Source organism: Pinus tabuliformis, chromosome Q (assembly GCF_031772625.1).
Source record: "Pinus tabuliformis cultivar Carrire ecotype Pingquan chromosome Q, CPIR1, whole genome shotgun sequence".
NCBI classification, from domain to species: Eukaryota; Viridiplantae; Streptophyta; class Pinopsida; order Pinales; family Pinaceae; genus Pinus; species Pinus tabuliformis.
The window spans coordinates 352,813,075-352,826,808 of NC_142296.1; positions in this window are offsets into that span (position 1 = coordinate 352,813,075).

Consider the following 13,734-nt stretch of genomic DNA (forward strand, 5'->3'; position numbering starts at 1 on the left):
ACATGTGACGAAGGATTTGAAGAGGTGCCATATTCCTTAGACCTATCTATCCAAACACTCGATGAGTGCTGATTTGGGTTTGCCCCCCAGGCCAAGAAAATTGATTGCTACAATATTTCTATTAGGGTGATGATCCATGCTGAAAAAATGTTTAGGAATCTTCCGAATCCATTAGATATAGAAGATTTCATATTGCAGGTTCCCACTGTGGCCACTTCCGTCAGATTACTCGAAGGCGGTAGGGAAAAAGTACCCATTAAGGTGGGGTCTTTTAGGAGGCCTACTACAATATTTTGAAGCGAATGGTTGCTTCCATAGACCATTGGAATGCTTCTCGTAACTTGTGAATTGTTGGGGAGAAATGTTTGTTGGTCGACTATTGTAATTTTTCTTTGGAAGGGAAATGCAATCTTCCTGAAGTAGGTCGACACAACTGCGGCCATGGCGTATATCCAGGGCCTTCCCAGTAGGATGTTGTAATCGAGGTTTCCGTCGATTACTTCAACATCAACTTCTAATGTTTTTCCCCCCAGTTCAACTTGCAAGTTACTTAAAATCCCGTATGGAGTGTATGATCGTCCATCAAATGCTTTTAATGTCGTTGACGATCTCGAAAAGGGTGGTGAGCCTAAATTTTTCCAGCAACTCATCGACATAATACATGTAGATGCCCCCTCATCAATAATTGTTCGATGGACAGTTTTGTTGAGGGCTTTCACTTGAATAAGGAAAGCTAGTTGAGCTGGTAATTGAGGGTCATATCCTTTATGATTAAAGGCCACAAGAATGGAATCCATTGGGTCAATCCCACCTATTGTTGATAATAAAGCTTGCTCTTGGGAGGGGCAATTTTGCGGTACCTCAAGTGTCGACATAGCGGACGGCGATTGGGCAAGGTCCTCTACTATATTATAATTCTGTACTACTTTGGCACGAGGATTAAATGTCGATTTGTGTACTACTCTCTTTGGCGACTTTATCATTGGTTCAGGAATGATGGGTGACATAACTTGGGTCAAAGTTGTTTTCGAACTACTAGGTTGTTCATTAGCCTTGTTATTTGACAGCTGCGGATTCCCGTAATCTTTATTCCTTGTCAAAGCATCATTTTGTTGCTTTGAGATAGACAACATAAGCACTTGGGATCGGGAAGCATTTTGATTAGCGACCTGTTTGGTTCCTGGGTTTTGAAATGGATCAGTCAATACTGTTGAGGTTTTTGAACTCTTAAAGAGTTTCTTAACTTCAGCTTTATGTGGACAATCTCTCGTCCAATGATCCTCATCGCATATATGACACCCCGCAGGGGGTTTCCTTTGCCCAAAAGGGTTTGTAGAAGGTTTTTCAGGAGATGACTCATCCTGCTTCTTTTTCCTCCCTTTCTTTTTCCTCTTGCCCCCTGGTTGCTTCAGTTGTTTGCCCTTGTCGGTCGACACGGCATTTACTTCCGAGGCAAGAAGTTCCTCATTTGCATTTTGACTAGAAATCTTACGGGCCTTTTTAGATGTAGCCTTTGTTGATTTCGTGTCTATTGCGCCAATCATGCCATCACCGGCATGAGAGTCATTATTTGATTTAGGAGGAGGAGGAACTGAGAATTCCAGTCTAGGGGCGTCAGGTATTTTATCGTAGAGCGTGCCAGATTGAGTGTAAATCAAGTCCAAATATTGCGCACGAGCGATAACTTGCTCTTCTGTGACGACTCCCCCTTTTGCCACATCTTTTGTGATGGAAGGTAGTAATGACTTAATAAACCATTCAGCTAAAAGCTGATCGGGAACATACGTTTTCACCATTCTACGACGACATCGCCATTCATGTATATGATCAGATATGTGACTGGCCGTCATTTGTTTGAAGTTGGTAAGAAGTTCGGTTCCCGTTTCATACCTTATCGGTAACTGAAAATGGGTTAAAAAGGTTGTGGCTAGGGTACTGAAGTTGTCGAATGAAGCTCTAGGCAATTCGATATACCATTTTGCTACTGGACCAGTTAACGTCCTCTAAAAAAGGCGAAGCCTAATCGAATCATCATTTAGGGTGTTTGATGAACACCACAGATGAAATCTCATCACATGATTCGACGGGTCGTCACCCGGATTTCCATTAAATTTAGGAATATCTGACGGAATTTTATGCGGAATCGCTGGCCACCAAGGGGCATAAGCAATTGGATCATTCGTCAGCTGGTTTAGATCTGGTAATTCTAGAGTTGCTACAAAGGGCAACTGTTGATTCAGGTTAGGCGAAGCATACCCAGGATAAGATGGAATCGCCTGAGCAATGGGTCTTTGCATACCAGTGTAATGTATTTGATGTTGGCAACTTTGACAAGGTTGATGGGAATAACCATTATAATATGGTTGTTCATAACCGCTTTGGAAATGCGGTTGCCCATTACTTACAAAGACTTGTTGCTCAGGTCCTTGATATGATTGCTGGAATGGCAGTTGTTGAGATTGAACCAGCCCTGGTTGTTGGACCATTTGCTGTTGTCCAATACTGGATGATTGACCAAGATGACGAGTCATAGTACTTGTTTGAGCCTGAGTCGCTCCAGATGAGGAGGCACTAACCTGAGGTTGTGATTGAGTCGTTGAGACAAGAGGCTATTGTATTGCAACCTGAGAAACTTGGGGTTGACATACAACAGGTAACGCTTGTACTTGCGATGTAGTCACCATAGCAGGTATAGTGGGAATATTCGACACAGGGTGGACTGGTTGCATTGAATATACAACCCTTGGTTGCTGAGGCAGTTTTGGTACCCAACCGCTGGATGTAATTCCAGTTTGACCTGAACTTTGTTGTAAACTCCCATATGGTTGTTCTCCAGGAGGGAAAAATGAAAAGGCATACTACCCTCCATATGGTGGAAATCCAGTACTTAAGGGGTAGATTGGCCTTTGAAGACACATTGGATCAACTTGTTGGGTTTCAACATAAGAAATACCAGATGATAATCCGGATGAAGAAATAGGAACTGACCATGTTGTTGAAACAGTCCCCGATTGGACTCCGGCTTGTTGTTGATAACTTGCCGGGACAGTTGGTATACCATCGAACATCGTTGGAGTAGCAACAGGAGGCTCTGCCACTATTGCATCGGATGACACAGTCCTGGATGTTGATGGTTGTTCAGACATATCTAGTCTATCCAAAAGATTTCCTAGCGATTCTACAAGAACTTGTGATGAAGGGAGACTAACTTCGAAGATCAACGAGGGAAAGGTGATGATTATTCCGTTTAAAATAAATTTTAGACGCTTTGACACAACTTGTTTTTTCAATTTTTAAGAGTCGAGAAAAAACAAAAGATGACTCTAGTCTCCTTCGATTTTTAATGAGCCTGAAGTGACAAGTGCTCAGATGGACCTTTTCCGTTAAGGAGTCTGAAAAGGAACGAAAGGGACTGCTCTGGAGATCTAGGTAGAGGGAGTACCAAACCAATCGCAAAACTACAGAATACTTTTTACAGTACGGCAGTCAATCTTCCCGAATGCTGTGTTCAGTGCATTGCGATCGGTAGGGCGGCAGACATGGCTTCCTATGGATAAAGGATTTAAGCCTATAGGGGTCTCCCAAAATATACTCGACGGTACGTGGGAGCACAAGTCCATACTGGCACTTATCGTCTCAAAGTGGAGGAATCACCCAACCATTAGTGATGACAATAGTTACCAGGCTTTACGACGCCGGAATACGTCTCTAGCCTAGACCTCTAAATGTTGTGCGTTAAGTTCCAAAGCATTGTTAGATTCATTGAATTTATTTTAAGTTGATCTTGCTTATGAAGTTTGCCTTTTGGGCTCACCACGAGATGTAGATGTAATTCCTAAAATTCAATCTAAATATGATAAACAAACTTTTATCTCTTTTGTGCAATGAAAATCCTAGCTACTAGAGGAAAAGAAAGACACAATCTTTTCACAAAGAGCAAAGAGCACACTGTAAATGCACTTTCCTAAATCAAGCCAAATAGACTGTCTATATGCAAATGCACATGCATGTATTTGTTTTCGACTTTCTTAGTATTGATTCTAGAAAGAAAGTTGATGTACAAATCTGAATTTGCTTTCAAGCGACAAACACAAACAAGCTTCCTTTCGAAATCAAAAGATAAAGACGATTACGACACTTTATGATTTTGAAATTCAGACCAAAGGCAATAGTAAAAGTATAATCAACCATCAATAACAATCAAACTTTCTCCTATGATCGAAATCAACACTTGCGACAGATCTAAATCAAAGGACGACAGTACGAGTATTCTACTTTTTCAATGGAAAATTGTAAACGACTCAACAAACACACAAAAACATCTACAGTTCTTTTGTACAAAGGAGGTGAAATAACAACAAGGAAAAGGGGTTTTAAACAGGTATATACTGATCACAAGTAGCAAAATTCAGAGACAGAACTGGAAAGAATGAAGCACAAGAAACTCAGCTGCACAACGGTAGACTGATCAGCGCACCTGTAACATAGAGAAACTGCATTGTAGCGCAGGTTGCCCTTTCGGGAAGTGCGTTGAAATGTAGGATCTCTTAACAATACCTGCACTGGGCCAGAAACGAGAATCTGTCCGGGTTCTGGGTCACAGTTTGTAGTTCAGTCTTTGGTTTTTGGCCGAGTAAAAGCAATCAGTGATGCACAATCAGGGGTAGATCTAAGGAGGGTCTAAGAGCTATCACAAGGGCAATCAGATAGTTTGTGAATCAGCTGTTCAAATCATAAACAGATCCAGTGAATGGATTGAAACAACAGATGTCTACTTTGCATTTGTTATGGCAAATGCAGTTCAAATGCTACTTATAAGTTTATGAAACAAACAACAAAGAGATACACAAACAAACTAATTAGACATTCTCCCCAGTGGAGTCGCCATTTTTTTACCGAGAAAAGTGTCTATTTACAACTGCTCTATCCCACTAAGGTGTGACAGCTACCTTAGAAACAAACAGAGAAAAACTACTTTTGTATTTCCTTTATGAACTATAGATCGAGAGGAATAGGAAGAACCAACCTGTGTCTTGCGCTAATCCTTTGATCCATTCTCTCTCTTCTTTGACAGCTTCCAGCTACCTGCTCCCTTACTTGCCCAGCTTCACCAAGTACCTGTAAGATCACAGAAGAACAACACTATACAAAGACATGGATCTATATTCATAGACAACTTAGGATCAGATTTAAGTTAACCATACAAATGTAACAAGCATCAATGATACAAAAGCATGGAGGAAAAACTCAAATAGTTTTTATTGATAAACAAGAAAAGACCCAGGAGGAGTTACAACCGATGATTCCTGACCCAGCATCAACCTCCCAACAAATAAGCCCCTCTTCACCTCCAACAAAGCATAGATCACCCAATACTCTGATCTTTGTCTCAAAACCAACAACAATTCCTTACAATGTGCAAAATTCCAGCCTCTGGATCTCCAGGATGAGGGATCCATATATAGATATGTGTAAGGAGGATGAGTCAGCTTGTGATTTGATTAGTGTCTTCTCTCTGTCAGTTCTTGCTTCCACTTGGAGACTGAAGGCCTCTTACTCATCCTTGGTCGAATTTAGTGAGGCAAGTGTCATAGGAGAAGATTCTGGAAGCTTCCATTGTCTCTCCACCTCGCAGAATGACACTGCCATTTGTCATTTCTCACCCAACGCACCCTCATAGTGCATTTAGGTGCATTGCAACGCACTTAGCCAGTGTATTTAGGTGCAATGCAACACACCTAGCCAGTGGAGCAGCTGAAGTGATCCTGTTTTGACTTATTCTGAGCAGTTTCTGGTGGAGAACTTCTAGGAGAAGCTGTAATTTGTTGACCTTGTTCCTTTAGGGGTTAGAACAACACTTTTAGGGACTTAGGAGCTCTTGGTTTATGGACATTTCATGCTTATAATTGCAAGTCACAAAAATGTCTATAACACTCATTCAGCAAATTTTAACTGGTCTGGCATCAAAATGGTACATCGAATTTCCTAGAGCTTCATTCGATAACTTCAGCGCCCTTTCCGCAACCCTTTTAACCCATTTTCAGTTACCCATAAGGTACAAAATAGGAACATAATGTCTTACCAATTTTAAGAAGATGACAACCACTCACATATCTTATCCTATTCATGAGTGGTGACCTCGTCGCCGAATGGTAAAAACATATGTTCCTGATCAACTACTAGCTGAATGGTTTATTAAGTCATTATTACCTTCTATTACAGAAGATGTGGCTAAAGGTAGGGTTGTCACTGAAGAGTAAGTCATTGCTCATGTGCAATATCTAGACTTGATTTATTCTCAGTCTGGCACTCCCTATGGCAAAATCCCTAATGCTCCTAGACTAGAGTTTTCCATTCCTTCTCCTCCTAAATCAAACAAAGACTCGCATGCCAGCGATGGCGTGATAGGCACAACCAGTGCAAAAACCATGAAGGCTTCATCAAAGAAAGCCCATACACTTTCTAGTCAAAATGCAAATGAAGAACCTCTTGCCTCAGAGGTTAATGCCATGTCATCTGACAAGGGAAAAAATCCAAAGCAACCAGGGGGCAAGAAGAAAGGGAAAAATAATAAGAAGAAACAATAAAATTCACCTCCTAAAAAATCATATAAAAACCCTACTGGGCAAAAGAAACCTCATTATCCATGTTACATATGCGATGACGAGAATTTCACGAAAGATTGTCCACATAAAGCTAAGGTTATGAAATTTTTAAAAACTTCAAATACCCCAGCGGTGTTGACTAATCCATTTCCGAGCCCAGAAACAAACCTGGTTGCTAGTGATCATGCTTCCCCATCCCAAGTTCTTATGTCATCCATATAAAAACAACAAAATTATGCTTTGATATCAACAAGGAATAAAGATTATGGAAATCCGCAATCGTTGAACGACAAGGCTACAGATCAACCAAGCAATTCGATAACAACTTCATCGGAAGTTGTTCCACCAACCATTCCTGAATTAACAATAAAACCACCTAAGGGAGTAGTGCATAAAGCGACGTTTAATCCTTGTGCTCGAGCAACACAGAATTCTAATATAGTGGAGGATCTGGCCTAATCGCCATCCGCTATGTCAACACTTGAAGTACTGTAGAATTGCCCCTCCCAAAAGCAGGTTTTGTTATCGGCGATAGGTGGGATTGATCCAGCGGATTCCAAACTGGTGACCTTTAATCATAAAGGATACGAACCTCAGTTACTAGCCCAGCTCCCTTTTCTCGTACAGGTAAAAACCCTCAACAGAACTATTCATCAAACAATCATTGATGAGGGGGCATCTACCTATATTCTGTTAATGTGTTGCTGGAAAAATTTAGGCTCTCCACCATTGTCATGATCATCAAAGACATTAAAAACATTCGATGGAAGAACATACATGCTATATGGGATATTAAGTAATTTTCAAGTCGAACTGGGGGGAAAAACAATAGAAATTGAAGTTGAGGTCATTGATGGAAATATTGACTACAATATCTTGCTAGGAAGGCCCTGGATTTATGCTATGGCTGCTGTTGTGTCAACATATTTTAGAAATATTTCATTCACCTTCCAAGGAAGAATTACAATCATTGACCAACTAGCCTTCCTCCCCAATAGTTCGAAAGTTACCGAAAGTGTTCCATTGATCCATGGAAGCTCTATATCGCTTCAAAATATTGGAGTAGGTCTCCTAAAAGACCCTTCCTTAATGGGTACTTTTGCCCTTCCATCTCAAAGTAATCTCGCAGAAGTTGCCACAGTGGAAACCTGTCATATGATATCTTCTACATCATCAAATATTAAGAAGAACTCTCACCATTTTGATAGTGTGGATCATTACGAGGTATTACCCCCAAGCCCTACCATACCTACATCATCTGATGATCAATTCAGTGATGTTGTTCATTATGAATTGGGGGCATTGGAACCAGATCTTTCCTTCATGACTGCTTATGAGTTGTGATCAAAGGTCGCTAGAGGATAGTTCGTTGACTGGTGTCAACCTCGTTAAAAATTGAAACCAATGATCTGAGCAGAATTCCTTGTCTTGTGTCAAGCTCATTAACAAATGAGACAAGGATGAGCAAAGTTCCAAGTCGAGTCTTTCACTTGATCTCATAAAGGAACCTTCATTCCATCCACCTAATTACCAAGTAGTCTGGTGAATGTAACGAAGCTTAGGGGGCATGCACCCTTGTCAATTTTGCGGACAAACCCAACAGTAGAGATAAGTTTCCCTGTAAGTTATGTGATCGGTCCGGATGACCTTTCACCTTTGTCTATTTGGCAGACAAAGTGCAGGAAGTGTTTTGTCTAAGTATTGACAGAAAATCATCCTTCTTAACCACAGTAAGTTTCCGTATGGTTATTGAAGACTTTTTTTATGCTGGGGGCATGTAAACCTTTTTATATAAGCAAAAATGACCAATCTCATTTTTAGCTTTTTAACATTTTTAGCTTTTTAGCTTTATAGTTTGGTCGTTCCTAGCTTACATAAAGAGGAACATGAGCAATTTTAATTGAGTTTCAAGATCATTAAAAAATAAACCTAGGAATGAGCAAACATTCCCCCAAAGTTTAAGCTCATTAAAAAATGAACCCACCTTCGGTAAATAACATGCGATCGCACAATTATTAGCTTTTGAACCTTGGTCGTGTTCATACCATCACCTCCACTCTTTTTCAGCGGATCATACGCCTCCATTTGATTTTTCACCCCTTTTGAGGAATAACTGTGATGAGTGATTTTATTAGCCACCTTCTTTACACTGTCGTGATTGAAAAGTTCCAAACTTTACCTGGAACTAGTTGCTATCCAAAAACATCACTTGTTCCTCAAAAAATGAGTCTCCTTTAAGCTCTTTTCATCTACCTCGTAAAATATCAAAAGATTGCTGAGCAATTTGCCTCTCCAGCTCCTTAAAGTGATTGGGAGTGCCATCCCTCCTCTAGATTTTAATATTTTTGGACCTGAGGGATCATTACAAAAAAAGATCGAGCACTTGTCTTGTTCGGCTTGTTAAAACTATCGAAAGGTCATCCCTTGAGTATTATTTTACAGTTTTTCTGACTTAAGGGATTACATTACGAAAAAGGACCACTGGAGTTGCCTTTATGTCTCTTTTTAGACTCTCTAAAATTGAAAGGGACCGAGTTATCTTTGTCATTAAACTCGTTAAAACAATAGCGACAAAGTTGTCCATGCATACAAGAGCGAGTTTCACTGTCACTAGGCTCGTTAAAACATAGCGACAGGTTTTCCCGAAGGGAAAATTATAGAACAAGCACATGTTATACTCCTCAAGCTTGACAAAAATAAAGAGGTACTGGTTAGCAATGACTAGGGAAAAAGGGGAAGAAAACTTGAGTAACTTCATTGGTAGCAGGTCGCTCTTGAACATGACACTTTCACTTCATCACCATGATTGAGTCGAGTTGGGATATTCCATTTACCAGTCATATCACTATTGGTCTGCCATACCATCCATTTTGGGGTTAACGCTACCAAGCCATTTTAGTGTCGTGATATGTTCAAGAGAAGTTGCCCACAGAATTCACCAACCAAGATAACGCCTCATCCACTACAATACCTTCACTCTCCAATTTTCATGACTGCTGCCCTGAACCTTATATCATCAGATCATTTTCACCTCCACAAAATCATTTGCTTCATTCCGTATCGTAGATGTGGGATTCATTAAGGCCCTCCTACGACGGGTCACTTCTTGTTTACATCAACTCATTATCCAAGAAGTTGACTTAGGAACAACCCTTTCAGTACTTTGAAGCTTGCATGCTTCAATGGCAAGTTTCTCACTTCTGGCAACAGGTTTATATCAGTGGCCTTCGAACGAAAGATTTTGTGTGGTGTTCGACATCAACTCATGTATTCACACCACGTGAATTATACTGTAGTACCTTGAGGCTCATTATCATTATCGGTGATTCCTTTCATGCCTGTTAACAGCTTACATCATTAGCTGGTAATCCGGCGATGTCTTTCCATGTTCGAAATCAGAACATCTTCTCACATGGATCGACTTGTACTTCGAGCAAATATTGAATGAGTTTGAAGACCCCGGATCTAGTTTCATCCATTCGGGCTGTGATATATACAAGAAAATAAAGACATCAAATGTACATCATTGCTACGCAGATAATCATCCAAGCTAAGGGATGATGGCTCTAACAGAATCATCAGTCTGCCACACAGACGATTGTTTGTCTTATGTACATGAAAATGAATTTATAAAGCTGAGCATGGGAATGCCCACTGTAGCTAGATCATGAAAATATTATGAAGATAATGTATTATATTGTATCAAATTACAGGTCACCTTCCAGTTCAAAAAACCTTGTATCCTCATTATAAATCATTTCAATCGACATCAGAAGATTTACGACCTCATGCTTCAGGGGGCAACTGTTATAGACATATTTGGGCACTGCAATCCCAATCACATATGTCCATAAATCAAGGTCTATCAAACTGCTAAAATGTTGTTTCATACCCTAAAGGATCAAGGTAAACTGATTAGATCATTTCCTAGAAGCTCTCCCTGAAAAACTACTCAAAACTGGTAAAAAATGGACCATCTCACCTGCTCCATGGAAAGGGTGCGATGTGTCTCACCTTGTACACATGGGAGGTGCGATGCATACTAAAATGGCCTTCTATAGGGTGCGATGAGTGAGAAAGGACAAATGGTAGAGATAGTTTGCTAAGTGGATGATCATGGAATCTTCCAGAAACTTCTCATATGACACTTGCCTCTCTGAATTCGCCCAGGGATGAGTAAGAGATAAAAGAAATCTCCTAGTGGAACCAAGAACTATTAGTGAAATGACACTAATCAAAATCATAGAAGCTGACTCACTCTCCTGCAAACATCTATATATGGATCCCTCATCCAAGAGATCCAAAGGTTGTAATTTTGTAATTTGCAAGGAAGTAATGTTGGTTTCTCTTTGAAGACATTGTTGGGTGATCTTGCTTTGTATGAGGTGAAGAGGGCTTTCATGCTGGGAGGATGATGCTGGATCAGACAGCTTGGTTGTAATCCTCTCTTCTACTACTTCTATCAATAAAGCTATTTTCGTTTTCCTCCATATGTTTGTATATCTCTGAATCTTGTATCTGTATATGCATTTCAATGATTAATGTACATCTGATCCTGCATTATTTATGGTTATAAATCTCTATGATTTGATGGTATTTTGCTGCCTTGGCTCTACAGGTGTTCTTTGAAGTAGGAAAAGTGAGAAAGGAGTGGCGAAAGCTCTATCAAAGGAGAGACTAAACGGGCAAGGAGACTAGCGAAAGACTAAGGTTAGTGCTCTATGCTTCTCTCTCATCTATCTCTCATCAAGGAAAACACAAGTCACTTTAATCTATTTGTTTCTAAGACAGCTACCAGTCATAGTGGGACTAACAGCTCTAAATGGACACTAGTTTTCCCGATAACAGTCTTGTTTCTAATTGCAAGAGATGGAAACCTATTCTTTATATACACAACACATAGAACCACATCAACCCAAAACTCTATGACTTTAACATGTGAACTATGCCAAGTTCATAGTGAAAGTAATACACTCGAGTGAACTATATGTTGAAAAATGCAACAACAAATTCTCAATTTGATTTTTCCTTGATTAAATTGAAAAAAATCGAATTTCCACATAAAAGGACAACTTGTATGATTTTAACTTGTGTGACATGGCTTGTTTGACCTAGTTTACTCAGTAAATTCGAGTTTGATGAGTTAGAGTTCAGTTCTGCATATGCGATTGCTAGTTTGTAGCAATAAAGGTCAATTATCTTAGGTTGTTGTTAGTTAGACTAGTTCTAATTTTTGGAGGAACTAGTGGAATGTCATTTAAGCAATGGAACTTCAATCAAACTCAGTGATCATCCAATTTACTAATCAATCAACCCAAAATAGTTGGGGCATGTAGAGAAGTCGAGTTCCTTAAAATTGGGGGAGATTCCAAGGTAGTTTTAATTTCTTGTACCTCACACAGTTGCAGGAACATACTATAACCATAGTGGAGGAGGTAGCTTCAGTAGGAGATTCTTGTGAAATTGGAGAGTGAATTATTATTGGTAGCATTAATATCCTACCAACAAATTTTTTTGCACCACAATTTAATGTTTTGGGAAAGGTTTTTGAGGGTGGATAAATTTTTCTGATGCTTTTTAGTCATGCACGTACTCAATAAGCATCTTGAGAGGTCTGTAATAGTTCCCTGCATGCACATCCTCACTAAATATGTTTTGGTATGTTTGTACTAGTTCCTTGCAAATTTTTGTTTGTTAAGGCTTAACTACTTATGATCTTAGCTCCTCACAACAGTCCAAAAATTTATGGCACTCTGCAAATCACCATTCCTGAAAGGATCTAACAAATGGACTTTAGAGGAAAATGAGAAGGGCACACTCTTGATGGAACTAGCCTAGAACTAGTGGAATTGGTTGGTCCCAATGTTTTTAAAGTTGTACTAGTCTAGTTTGGTAGTTTAGATTGGCTAAGGTTGGTCTTGTATTGAAGTGACCTTTAAACACCATATTGTCTAGTTCTCTACTAAACTGACCAATTCTAAAGAATGTAATCAACATAGCTAATGAACACCAAATATTAATTTTTTAACCGCAATGCCCTATAAAACCTAACCCTAGTAATTAATGGTAATATTTAATTTTTAATGTTAAAGTAAAAGTTGACATTCTCCTTACCTTTCCTTTCTGAAAAGGAAAGATAAGGATAATGTCAACTTTTACATGAATTTTTAATATGAACATTAATTATTTAGGGTTGTTTCAGAGTGGTTCCAACTTCATTCTATTTTGAGAAAGTCAAATTTTAGACTCCATTGAAAACTTAGTGGCGACTGTTTGAACCATTTCTTTGTAATGAGTCCTAGACATTGACTTCCAATTTTTCAGGTGCATATATTACATAATCATATTTCTCGTGAGACTTTGCAGCAGAAGTGGACCTTTAATCCATTGCAAGAACTTTACCTAGCTTAGGGAATCATTAACTAACCCTCCCAAGTTTCTCCTCAACATTGAAATTTTCTTTGGAAGTAGTCATTCATTTTATCCATTAGATCAATTTTTCCACTGTGACAATCTAACAACACCCCTACCAGCATATGCTTGAAAATCCATCTCATATTTATTGCTACCTTATAAACACTCTTAAATCTTGTGTCTCCAATATGAAAGAGGAATAACCAGAAAGGGCCTTCTTGGCCCTCTTGTCAAGCACAATATGATTAGCTTCTCTCTTGTGCTTACACTCTAGTCTTTTGGGACCTTCAGAATGGTGAATCTTAAACACAATCTCATGATGTGCATTTAGGGAGGTGCAATCCATCCTTGCTTTGAATCAAATTACCCCCCTATCATTCCCTTTACCTTTACATGAAAGCATATTATTTTCTTGTGGAGGACTATTAAGCTTCCCATCACTACTTTTCCTCCCTCTCCTACCCTCATGAACCTGCTAAGCTAAATTTAACCAATATCACTATATTTGAGATAAACAACCCATCCAACTAGGTATATTGAGTTGATGCCCTTTTAGAAACTAAATCCATCCTTCCCCAATGATATGTCCCTCGCCAACAACATCATCATGTTGTCTTTGAGATCTATCATTCCCATGATCACCATAAATTTCCTATTCCTTCACTTACATTTTGGTAACGTCATCATTCAAATCACTTATACTCTGTTGTATTGT